The following is a 13846-nucleotide window of genomic DNA, read 5'->3' on the forward strand; positions in this document are numbered from 1 at the left end:
TCTCCTTCCCCTGTGAGTGATTAAAAAGAGGAAGAACACTATCACCTCGCTTAGGCATTGTAAAGTATTGTTGCTTCTGGGGAAGATTTGAGCCTACCAGATAAGAACATAAGTAAAATTACACAGGCAGTGTACAGAGGAACAGTCATAACTTGGAGCGGAGGTTTTACTGATCAAGTAAAGCTTGATTGTTCATGAACTTCCATGGAGTTGAAGCGGGAGTTAATTTGGTACTCTATGTTCCTCACTGAATTCTGTTAAATTACTACAGGTCTTAACTTTTTCTGTCTTGTAAAATAACATACCACTTCTTATGCAATACAGTAATGTTTATAGCAGCTTAATTTTCTTTCATTTTGTGATTCTGTGTAGCCCTCTAATGATGTGATCTGCACAACACTAACGGCCCTTCAAAGTTAAAGCTTAAGTAGATCGATGTGGTCAGATCCATTAAACTCAAAGCAAAAACCACTGCTCACATCTGGCCATAAGAATTAGCAAAGGTCTAAGAATTGTATAGAAAGAGGAATATAATGAGTGGTTATGAAAACCAAATTCTCAACCTGATTATTTCAGAAGTTATGTAGAGAAACAGTCATTTTCCAAGTTTTCTGAGGAACATATCACCACATTGTACATAAGGGTGCATCATGCATATGACCTGAGGAGCTGTACAGATGGTTCTGCTGTGCTCCAGTGCTGCATTGTTCCACTCAAGTTCTTCTGTTGCAGCATCATCATGGCACAAGGTTTAAAATTTCTTTTTTTTCCTGTTCATTGCAGATGTTAAATATATGCTTATAGGAACTGCTTCAAATTCACTGCTGTAACAAGAGAGAATGAGAGAAGGGAAATTTCCTTGGGAAAGAGAGGAACATCTAAAATGGATGGCTCTCTATTTTGGTTTATCCTATGTGTGTATGGCATTGTGCAGAGCTGCCCTGTTCCCTGTGAGTCATGTATTGTCCCTACTGAGATAATATTGTGCAGAACAACTGTGTCAGAGGAATGTGTGTCTCTGTACAGCACTCTGTATGCTGCCGTGATCACTCTTGATACCTTAATTCTTCTTTTGTACCCCAAAGGAAGACCACAGACAATGCTCACATGGAGATCCTGGGAGCATTTACAGAGCAATTTCATTGGCCAGCAGCAACAACACACAGTCCTTCCCCTTTCTAGGTGATGGCTGTGTCTGTGTTAGGAAAGCCAGAAGGGAATGAATAGACAATAGTGACCCTGCAGTCTGATGGGAAGGGATCTCTTTCCCTTCAACTTTACTTATAAAAAAACTTACAAGATAGTTATATGTTCCATTAGGTTTGTCTCCACTGCTCCATGAATCTCACAGAAGTGTACTTCCAAGCGTATTTTTCAATGACATATGCTGCCAAGTTTGAGATGAAAAAACTGATTCTGATACAGCCCAATTTTCACTTCTGGAAGCTGAAAAATATCACATCAACTTGGCAAACATTATTCAACAGCTGTCATATTAACACAACCATAATACTTTTAAAATACACCCCTTAGCAAACATGCAAGTCTTTGTTTTGTTTTGATCTGTGTAGGATTATTTAAAAGATTGTGAGTCAGAATTTGGGTTATGTTCTCATTATCCTTGATTAGATTTATAATTCTGGCATCTATTGTGTTAAATCTAGGCTATATACTACTTATCCACACGTGTCTGTAACAAGCTTGAGAAGAGGACAGCAGTCCTGTAGCATGGGATGGACTAGCAGTAAAAAGAGTTCAGCCTCACCTTCACTCTCAGCTCCACGAATTAGTTCTTCATCAGGATAGGGAAGAGATGAGTATAGCTTATTGGGATATATTCTAATGACTATGCTTCACTCATCAGAGACATAAATAAATGAACATAACTTGTGCATTCATTCATGGCAAGGAGCAGGGGCATGAATATTATTCTGTTAAGAATTTGGTTTTATTTCTCTTCCACAAAGACTAGGATTTGCTTCTTTGCATTTCATCCTATCCATGAATATAGTAGCACTGCAATAACGCTGCTTATTGGATATAGAGCTCCATTCTGTGTTGTTCATACAAAGCACTTGAAGCTTGGCCTAGAATTCTGCAAGATATTTCAGATGAACAGTGCCATAAAAGTAAAAAATAATTATTGTTAGAATTGTTTGGTGATTTGAAGAAAAAGTCTGTTTTACATAAAACAGACAAGTAAACAAGCCACTTTAACTTCTTGTTTTTATTTTCAGTTTCATCTATTTTTCTTTTTTTATTGTATTATGCAGATAAAGAGCATAATGCACTTCTATTTCTTTCTAAAAAAAGACCAAATCTCTTATTTAACCACTGGTATTTGAATCTATGAAACTGTTACATTAAGTATGATCTATGTAGTTGTCTCTTCATAGTACCTGCAGTTATTATATTCATACATGTAAAGAAAACACAATGCCTACATGGAATGCACCTGTGAAGAGATCCATGTATCTCTGGCAATCCACACACAGCAAGCTGCCTGAGAGATCATGTTCTAAATTCTAGTACTCACAAGGTCTTTGGTGAAACAGTGCACTTGGGAGATACCACAAGCTGTAGCATGCCGATTTAGTTGCCAATTTAGTTAGACCTGCCACAAGAACTACTTTCATCCTCTTCTGGAACTTACTCTGTACACTGAATTTTAAGGTTGTACTCTCAAGTGTTTCCATTATTCTAAATCTATGCGAGTAACCAATTGGCAGCCAATGCTAATCAATATAATTTCACTACTGTTGGAGAGTTTTGAAGTTTAACACTATGTCAGATTTTAACCTTGTTCTTATAGCCGGGAAACACGATTCTTTTCCAGATGAATACAGAATGCTAACAGCTCCCTTGATTTCACTGATATGGATTGGCACAAACAGCTCTAATCATTGCTGAGCTAAGTATGTTCCTGAAATATCAAAATAATGAAATTGGTAGTTTTGCAGCATTTTTCTACAGAGAATTGTAAATTGCTTTGTTCTCCAGAATTACAAAAGCAATTAGGTTAAAATCTCATCACAGAACTGTAAAAGTTTGCAAATCTGAAAAGCAGTAGCTTTATTGTTTTCATTAAATAATATGTTACTACTGTCAATTCAGCAGTGTAAAAAAACAACCGCTCAAGTTCAGTTTAAGAAAACTGTATTTTATTTTTATGTTTCTGAAATATTTTACTCTTGCAAGCTAATTTTTCAACACAGAACTTCAGTGAAGTGCTGATTATCATAATTGCTGCCTGGAAAGGTACGCGTTTTCCCAGATCTTTTCTGTCACTTCCACTCACTTTTTTCTTAAATCTTACCTGTGAAAGTAAATGTCATGTTGGAGTTTAAGCACTGTTACAGGCCATAGCATGCTGAATGCAACTTTAATGGAGGATCTATGTAGTCTTCCCTTTACAAAACTGGTGCAAGCATATACTTCACAGCTAAGCCCAGATGCACCAATCTCAGTTAAAGACAGTGAAAAATTGCAATTCTATGTGTTCTCATTTTCGTAAATGTGACTTTGAATGGGACTATTTTAGGCCACATATGCCTCTGTGAACAGAGGCAGAGTAATAAGGCTATGTTGTAGGACATAGGCAAAAGGTATTCATTTCCTTGAAAGAAAGAAGAAAACAGGAGAAGTGGAATGTAGAGAGTACATTTTTATGACAAGAGAAGGATGATCATCTTGCAGCTTATGATGCTTCTGAAGAAATCAGTGATAAACCAACATATTATGAGGACCAAAGGACTCAATTAAATTCATTTCACCACTGGTTTTGGAGTAGGAATGACTTTTGAAGAGAAGGAATTCAAGCTGATCCACAGATTTTCACTCAGCGCAAGCAGGGTCCAAAGAAATACTTATGAGTGAGCCAGGACGTCAGTTTGGTAAACAACAGCTAACTAGTCACAGAGGCGAGGATAAACAGAATGAGAACAAAGAAAACAAGAATGAGTTGGCAGTAATGGATGATGGTATGACAGACAGAATGTCCACTACTGAGATTTGATCACCTTCTGGGTGACCAGAAGTTGTATAAACATCATTTTAGTCACTGGAAACACTGAATTATACCTTTGAAATGAAAAAGGATGTGCAAGGCGGAAAATATGTTACTACATGGATATTGTAGTCAGCACAATGAATGTGACAGATCATGAGGTGTGGAAGAGAGAAGTGAGAGGAGCAATCTAGGAGCTGGCCTACAGCTTTACTGTAGATGCCAGCAACAAGCAAATGTGGGGAGGTGGAAGGATGACAACGAAGGATGAGGAGGAGTAGGGACATTAAAGAACAAAAACTTCAAATTAAAAAAAGATCAGAGAAGGCAGCTACCCAAACAGTACCAGACATACTTGGGTATGTGACATGAGCTTCCTCTCCAAGGATTGGCTGGATGTGGACTTAGAGGGGCTTGTGGGTAATTGAAGCTCTAGCACAGAACTCAGCCGGAGGTAATGTACTATCCTCATCTGGAATGTAATGTATGCTGCCATTCTACCATGGTTAGGCAGATTCCTGCCCACACTGCAGACAAGATTAAGTTTGTGCATTTATGTGCATGGGAGCTAAGAATAAGAGGAAGGTGTGACAAGGCTAAGGGGGGTTGTGTTCAGAGATAACAGAAAGGTGAGTGGAGAAAGTGGATATGAGGTTCTGAATGATAAATGAGAGAAAGAAATAAATTTTGCAAGACTGATCGAAGTGGCAGTCCTGAGGGAAGAATGCTGTGTGACAGGATCATTAAAGATTGCATTGTAATAGAAATCCAAAAGGAGATAAATTAAAACAACTGCTAAATTAAGACATTTTCTAATTTTTAGTACTGTGCTTTGGAAGTGTAATAACGTTCTGTCATAATTTACAGAGTAGGGATAGTCATAAAACATTTTTTTTTTCTGGAGAAAACTGCGCTTTTATGAAAAAGAAATAATGAGATTATCTTGTTTTCTTCCTGTTTATAGTTCTAGCAGCTCTAAACAGCACTCTTGAAAAAAAACAATCAATCTCATTTTAATGTAACTTCCACACTCAGCGAGTGTGAACACTGAAACAATTTTGTAGTAGAAAACCCAGTATCATTTAAAATATTAAAATAAAAAATAATCTTATGGGGAAGGCTTTTTATGCATAGATTTACATTTTTTTTTTCAAATCTCTGACATTAAGTTTTTTATGCAATTATTCTGAAATTGTGGGAGGAGAGGAAAATAATAAAATACATGTTGGCAATTGCAACTAAGATTCTGGAATGATACAGAAGCAAAGAAAAGGAAAGCTTCTGAAAAAGCAGAACGTTCTTTGATGCATGTCTAGCTCAGTGGTCATGGAAGTGAGATTATATTGTTTATTTGTAGCAGTTGTGTAAAGCTTATGTGAGCCATGAGATAAATAATAACACATGAGACAATTAGTTCATGAACTTTGTGCCAAATAGGTCTTTGAAGGACTCCATGCCTTTTGATCACAGAACAGCCTTTCCTTACCAAAGAGTTGCAAGTAAGTTGAGAGTGAAATGATTTTATTTGAACATTTGAAGATATAGCAAATCTGAAGATCTCTGTTATTGACAAGATGCAACCACCAGTTTGTTTGCAATAAAGATAGTTGAAACACAAGCAGATTGAGATTTGCTGATCTCAAATGCCAAAATTTAAATATGAATTTGACCAAGCTTCACAAAACCTGTGGGTTCTGGCCCCCTATGTTATAAAATTTTAATGCAGACACATGACTAGAGGTGAAACTTACTTAGGGTAAAAAAAAAACCAAAGCATTTACTTCATTTTAGGATGTTTCTTATTTCCTGTTCAATACTAAGGTCACTTTGGTTTTGCTGCAAATTCACTTTATACATATATAAAACGAGAGAAAAAAACAGCTCTTGAAGGATCCCCATTACAGTAGATTAAGGAAGGTTCACAACATGTTTTCATATCACCAAGTGTAATGTGAAATGAAGAAGCTTTCAAATGAGACAGTTACTATTGTTAAAATCAAACCTTAAAATGTGACTCAGACCAGAAAAAAACAACAAAACAAAGCAGGTAGATTTCAAATAATGAAATAGTACTAGATGAAGTCTTTTTATATTTTATTTCCACTCTATCCCTGTAAAAATTCCTCTCTTTCTGTTTTAGTAAAAGAATATGCACACACTGAAGTCCCTCAGTGGGTTGTTTTTGTTAAATCTTAAATGCTGTAAAACTTCATAACATTGTGGGTGGCCTGGGATTTTTATTTATTTTTATTTATATTTCTTTATGGAGCACCTCTCCAATGAAGAAAGGATGAGGGAGCTGTACTTGTTTATCTTGGAGAAGAGAAGGCTCCAGGGAGACAACACTGTGGCCTTCCGGTATTTGAAGGGAGCTTACAAGCAGGAACAGAACTGACTTTTTACACGGTCTGATAGTGATAGGACCAGGCAGAATGGCTTTAAACTAAAAAAAGGAAGATCTATATTAGATGTTAGGAAGAAATTTTTTACTCAGAGGGTGGTGGGGCATGGGAACTGGTTGCCCAGAGAGGCTGTGTGCGCCTCTGGAAGCATTCGAGGCTGGGTTGAATGGGATCCTGGGCAGCCTGATGTGGTGGGTGACAACTCTGCCCATGGCAAGGGGTTGGAACTAGACAATCCTTAAGGTCCTCTCCAACCTAAGTCATTCTATGATATATTCTATTTGTCTAGGAACATAATTTTTTTTATTTTCACGGTTATGGTAAATAAACAAGTATTCTCATACTTTTCAAGAGGCAGAACTGAGAGAAAACTGCTAAAACATTCCTCATATAAGTAATCTCTTTACATTTGTGGTACACTTATGTAGACCTTCTCTTGGGGGAGGTATTGTGGGCTCGTACAAACTAACTGATTTTTATTATTTTTCATGAAAGGATGATGGAAAAAGATGGAAAAAAAATCATTCAGAAGTTTTAAACTTGTTTTACAAATATGGGAATTTAAAAACAGATCTAGATCCATGAGACCTGGGCAGGCTGGAGAGGTGGGCAGAGAGGAACCAGATGAGGTTTAACAAGAGCAAGTGTAGAGTCTTGAACCTAGGGAGGAATAACCACATGCACCAGTACAGGCTGGGACATGACCTGCTGTAGAGGAGCTTGCGGAGAGGAACCTGGGATCCTGGTGGAAGACAGGTTGGCCATGAGCCAGCAGTGTGGCCTGCTGGCCAAGAAGGCCAATAGCATCCTGGGGGTGCATTAAAAAGAGCGTGGCCAGCAGGTCAAGGGAGGTGCAAATTCATGCACAACTTTAGTGAAGAAGGAACAGCCCAGTCTCTTTTCAGTAATCCATGTTGAAAAGTAATGCTTATTTTGTAAATGAAAGCATCTCCAGTTGGGCTGTGGCACAAAAAGCATAATAGTTAATATAGTTAATGACTCCAATATCAAGGCCCTCAGCTACGCATTTATACTCTAGACATTTTTATAGGAGAAAGTAACTGTTGAGAAAAATGTGAAGTATTGTTTCAATAGTGTGCCACAAATATGTGCATTAAGATCCAGATATCCTTTGTCAGGTGTGTCATAGTGTTCCGCTCAGTAAAAACTGAATAAACTCTGAGAAAACATTTGGGGTTTTGATAACCGGGGCCAGAAGTATATAATTTGCTTCCACAAACAATATTTACCTTTTATTTTTTCCAATTTATGTTCTCCTTTGATAATAAAATATAAGCAGTATATGACTCCATTAAACAGGAAGAAAGCCAAACCAGGTTGATGTTAGAATAAGCACCAAAACAAGTACATATATGTTCATATGTAAAAGTGTATAAATATATATACATATATATATATAAGTGTATACTTATATTATTTATAGATTTTATTCAGTGACGTACTTTCTGGAAAAGTGAGGAGCTATTCTAAGTCAGTTAATTTGGGAAATTTCATGGCCAGATGACTGGAATTTCTGTAAAATCAAAAATTAAATCTATCCAGAATTTCCTGCCATACAAAAGCAGAAAATCGGAGAAAAATTTAATCTTTAACTATGTTAAAAAAAAATTGGAGTAAGTGAAGAATCTATGAGGAACAAAGAAAATATTTGTCAGCGAAGAAAGCAAGCTATTTTCTAGAGGTTGGTAATTAAGTTTGAGGAAAAATGCAAATGAATTGGACCTTTCAGAGAAATAAACAAAATTGTACCTTTTTCTGGCCACATAAACTGAGAGGAAATAAAGTAAGTAAGTGAAAATGATTGCACTTGAGGTAGAAGCAAAACTAAGAAATTGTCTGGGGATGTAGGGGAGCAGATTATCTCCATATAAAAATATCTGAAGTATTGACATATGAAACTGCAAGTTTGATAACAAAGACGTTTTTTACATTTATAAGATCACAAGTAATACTTTGAATAGCAAACATAGCTCATCTAAGGAGAAAAACACCTCAAGAAACTACAAATTTATTTGTTCAATTCTAGAGAAAGCAAAAATGGAAAGTAATTTTCAAGTCATAACAAACCAAAATGAGCTAAAATACATGCATTGAGATCTTCCTGAAGGGTTACAAACGTCAGATCAATCGGATCTTTCTTTGATGGCATGATCAGTCTTATCAGCAGAGGACACGCACTATATCTAACCTATCTGTAATTCATTGCTGTGTTTGCTATGCAGAGATGAAAATGAGTAAAGTTGCTGCATAAGAGACTGGTGAGACCCTATGAGAAATGCTTTATACTGTTTTGAATACTTGTGTTCAAGAAAGATGATGCAAATTGGACCAAGTGCTTAGAAGATCTGGGAAGCTGCTCAGCGGATACAAGTGTCTGTCTTACTGCAATAACTTAGCTTAATTACTTCAGCAAAGCAGTGATCAATACATAAGAGGTGTTATACTCAGCTTCTGTAAATAGATTCAGGGAATGAATAATAAATTGGAGCATTTATGGACATAAACAGGAGCATAGGAAGTTCCACACCAATATGCAAAGGAACTTCTTCAGAATAAGGGTGACAGAGCACTGGAACAGGCTGCCCAGAGAGGCTGTGGAGTTTCCTACAGAGATATTCAAGACATATCTGGATGCCTGCCAGTGCAGCCTGCTATAGGAAGCCTGCTTTGGCAGACAGGTTGGACTCGATGATCTCTAGAGGTCCCTTCAAACCCCTACAATTTTGTGATTCTGTGAGTTGGGGAAAAAAAGATAAAAGAAGTTGAATAAATGGGTAAAAAGTGATTATTGATACATTGGAAATAGTCTGGAAATTAATGTACCTTTTGAAAATCTGATGGCTTCTCATTTAAAAGCAGCAAAATAACCTTTAGTTTTAAATTTACAGAAGAGACTATTTGTATTTTCCTTGTGACTGCAAACTAGACTTGATAATGAAAGGAATTTCCTTCTAGCTGTTTGCTCCTATAGCATGTATGATACAGCAATTCATCTTCAACTTTCTATTTGCTCGCCATAGCCCCATTAACAGAATGGGGATTTTTCTTGAAATAAGTTTAAGGTTTAGTCAGATTAGCAAAATATTCGGTATATGTTTAAGTCCCATTGAAGTCATGGGTTACTAAATTTAATTACTAAAGCACTTATTGCTCAAATAAATAAATGTCTTTACTTTCTGTAATTAAACCTGAGTATAGATCATTCCAGTGATATTTTAACCTTATAAAGATAGAACATAAATTATATGAACTGCAGTGGACAATAAATATTAGTGAAAGGTATCTCAGACACTCTGAATAAAACAAAACCATTACTATCATATCAGAAATAGGAGTTGCTCTCTGAATTTGATTCCTATAAGGTACGTAGACAGAATTATGATTGATTGTTTTATATGTAGCAACTACTGGTTTTAGTTTTGTTTTCTTTTGATTTGTGTTGCTTTTATTGTGGCATAAGCAAGAAATAGTGAATGTGCTAAATGGATGTTTGAACTTCTATGTTTTGGCAGCTTCTGTTAAAACCAGGTACCAGTTAGGGCTAACATAACTAGTGGAATACTCATTAGTAAGAAGTAAAAGAGGACAAATGTGACTTTATTTTCAATGAAGCTAGAGGAAATCTAGAAAAAAAGAAAATAATGGCAACTAGTCACTAGCAAAACTTGTTCATTTCCATTTCTGTAATTCTGCGTCTGACTATTGAAAATTAAAAGCCTTGTTTATTATATTTATAAAACAATAATTTCTAAATTGGTCAGAATTTTTGACCATATTTATGTAAACTTTTTCTTACAAAAACACTAATTTGTATCCTTAGTACTTTGGGGAGGATTTTGTCTTGGCACAAAGTGGTCGCTTTGTTTATCTTCTCCCTAAATGGAAGGAAAAAAAAAAGAAAGCGGACACACCAAGAAAGAAGCTTGATTACAGAATCTATTCACAGGAAATTTTACATTTTCTCTAACAAATGTGGCAGCATTTCTTGTGATTTTCAACTGTGAATATTAAACCATTTTTTCTAAATTTCTCTGTCTTTGAATGGTATGTTTGTAAAGTATTTTTATAGTATTGCTGCATCATAGATTTTACTATGAAAGCAGATTTATGCTGTTGTCCTTATTTGAACTTGCGCGTTGTCTGACTTTTTATGTGTCTGACTTGAGAACTGCTCAATAATTACAGAACATTCTCAATAGTAAAAACAATGTCTTGACTTATTAAAGTCTTTCAGAGGAAAACATTCAAAAATATATAAAAAGCTATCCAGGGAGCCTTTTAATGGGCTTTAAACTGTGTGTGTCAAAAAGCTACTGAATGCGTTATGCAGGAATTTCCAGACTAGTTGTCCTGACAATGGCAGTGGCAGCTGACATTGCAGAACTTTATAATGAGAAGTGTCATTTCCCTTCCCACTTTCTGAGCTGGGACTTATGTCCCATAAACTTCCTCTTTCCCTTATCCTTTTCTCGTAGACCATCCCTCATTCCTGCAGACATCCAAAGTCACAGAGCATGCAGGTTATGCTATAGTGTAATCACCTCAGTGCAGACAAAGGCAGAAACTTACATTCTCTGTGTGGTATGAGCATGCCACATCGGTGTGTTTGCTACAGCTCACCTGGACAAATAATCTTTTCTTCCATAAGGAAAATTCTGTTCCAGATCACATAATTGAGATAATTGCAAATGTCTAATGGGCAGATTTTCTTAGAAGAACCTCTCTTCTCTCTTCCATGTTCCATGTTAACACATTTGGAACTTATTTATTACCAACTTTGAATATGGCATGGATATGATATGACATTCGTTGCTTGTCTTCTTAGTATCATTTGCTTTAAATATCAAAGTCTAACAGACCTTTTTTCTTTTACTTACTATTACCATAATCCTTTCACCAAAAATATCATTTTAGAATTCTAAACTAATCAGTGACTCAATGAATAGGGTTTACTTCAAAACCAAAATAGTTATTTGGTGATGTACCATTAAGTAGTGATGAAAACTCTGAAGTTGCTTTGGTTTTACTTTTAGGCAACAAGACTTGAAGGCTGCACCTCTGGCCAGTGTGTTCATCCCTACAGGTCTCCTATCATTTTTGTTTGATGTCTTTTTTGTTGGATGGTGAAGGGGAGCTTGAAGGAGGTGATCCTTGAATATTAACCAGCTTTCTTGGCCTTATCCTATAGGACTCTTCCAGTCAGATCTTTCAGGAGGCTAAAGTCTGCTTTCCTGATGCCCAGTACTGCCTGGGCTCCTGCTTTTTTTTCTCCCCTCTACCATGAGAATACTGAACTCCACCATCTTATGGTCACTGCAGCCAAGTCTGCCTTTGACCTTCACATTCCCAACAATCCTCCGATGAGGACTGTAGCTTCTTTTTTGCTGACTATACACACAGGCTAAACAATCATTTTAGGCACATGTGTTTAGGTACATGGAGGTGATTAAACCCACCAATTGTCACTATTCTATTAATTCATCCTTTTGCATTCATGGTGGTAATTTTGCTTTTGATAGGTAAAATGTTCATCCTTACATTCGGCAATTATTTTAAATTATTTGACTGTCAAAAAGTCTTTTGACGAAAGTAGTTCTGTCAAAAATTAACATCTCCTATCCACCAAATTATCAAGAAAACTTAATTCACTTGGAAGCATACATGAAGAAAATGGCATTGCAATTGATTCTTCTATGGATTTTTTTTCTGTTAAGATGAGTTTGGACAGACAAAAGAGTCTTTGAAGAACTGGTATCCCAGCAATGCATCACTTGTAGTCTTCTTTTCATCTAACATTTTATAGAAATCTTTTGTATAGGTTACATAAGTAATCTTCAACTCATTCTAAATTATATCTGAAGTATGTGAATGAAAATCTTCGGAAAATGAACAGTTATTAGAAAATTGAGTTATTTTGTGGCTTATTCCTCAAAGGGTGAAAAACTCACTGCCTCTCCCTCCACACAAAGGAGGTGTGAAAACTGGAAAATGCTGTCATTAGTAGTCCTGTTGACCATTGACTCTTATTCCATGGAAAGTGAAATTCCACCTATGTTAGAAATTAATGGACTTTGTGGAATTCTGCTCTTACATCCATACAAGCTCTGTGGACTATACGTATCCACATACCTTATTTTACACTGCTTCATAGCTCCGAGCATGAGGTTTGAAAGCTGTAAAACTCAAGATTTTCTCTTTAAGACTGGCTTTTCTGAGGTGTGCCCTTAGCAGACTTTAAGCTTTGAAGCTTAAAAACACACTATAACAGAACTGGCATTGACTATCCAACACATGTAGGAAAGAATTATCATCCTTTTACCATGAGGTAGAAAAGAAGAAGGGGAAAAGCTGAGGTACATGAAGTGTCCTATGGCATGATAATGAAAGTCTGAGGCTGCAAATATTTTTAATATCAACTCTGAGATGCTTTTGTCTTTCCTACTGAAGAGTTCAAGAATCTATCAAACTACTTCTGCCCACGTGATTTTTTTTTGTTTTCACACAGTTCTCATAATAAAACATTGACATCTGTCAGTGCTTGTAAATTATCACTGTATACAGCTGATGGTAAATAATAACAGTTTGCCCAAATATGTGATGAATATAATTCTAGTTTTGCTGATGTGCATTGGCTGACATACTACTGCCACTTGCTTTAAGTAACATGCAAGGAGAATGCTTGATATAATTTAAATAATCTAAAGTCATGTACGGCTGTTTTTTCCAAGTGTTTGCCAGCCTGAATAATGACATGCTTTCATTGGCATGTCATAATAATACTGCTGTAGAATATATACATTATGATTACATGAGTTAGTAACCAAGGAAACAAAATTGGTATTGTACCGGTGTCCTCCAGGACATGTATAATTAAGGCCCTGTCAGGTTTTCTGAAAAAGATCTCCAGTGTCTTGGGACTTCACAGCAACCCTGTAAAATTTTGATATACAGACTGAAATGTAAGAGGTGAGAGAGCAGGCACTGCATCAAATACAATGCACTTGTCTTTATGAAGGACTTTGTCTTTGACGGTGTTTGTCAGAAAATTCTACATGCAGTTTTTGATATTTGTTGAGGCCTCTTTTGATGTCTTCTCAGTTGCTCACAGGAAGCAAATGCCTCAAAAATAAAGGGTCCATTTCAAATTCAAGCCAACCATTGCACTGAAATCAGCTGTTGAAGACACTGGCAAAATTCCAAATGGATTAAATTGTAGGACTAGAGTTCTTATAGACACTGTAGCTCCCTACATTGTAATCTTTGTTCATCTCACCTAGTCATAGGAGGAAACCTGGTTCAATTTCATGTGTACCTAACTTGAACCTCAGTCATATGATCACCTGGACAAGATGTAATACAAAAGTACATCATATAGATCATACAGTATGGGATAGTAAGGACCTTAAAGATCCAGTGC

The 13846-nt window shown here is 36.3% G+C and overlaps 1 protein-coding gene across 11 annotated transcripts in view; it reads left to right on the forward strand.

The window, feature by feature from the left end:
• Positions 1 to 13846, forward strand: part of MAGI2 (membrane associated guanylate kinase, WW and PDZ domain containing 2) — a 735464-nt gene that overhangs the window by 226857 nt on the left and 494761 nt on the right. The gene's annotated exons all lie outside the window — the stretch shown is intronic.

Source organism: Numida meleagris, chromosome 1 (genome assembly GCF_002078875.1).
Source record: "Numida meleagris isolate 19003 breed g44 Domestic line chromosome 1, NumMel1.0, whole genome shotgun sequence".
NCBI lineage: Eukaryota > Metazoa > Chordata > Aves > Galliformes > Numididae > Numida > Numida meleagris.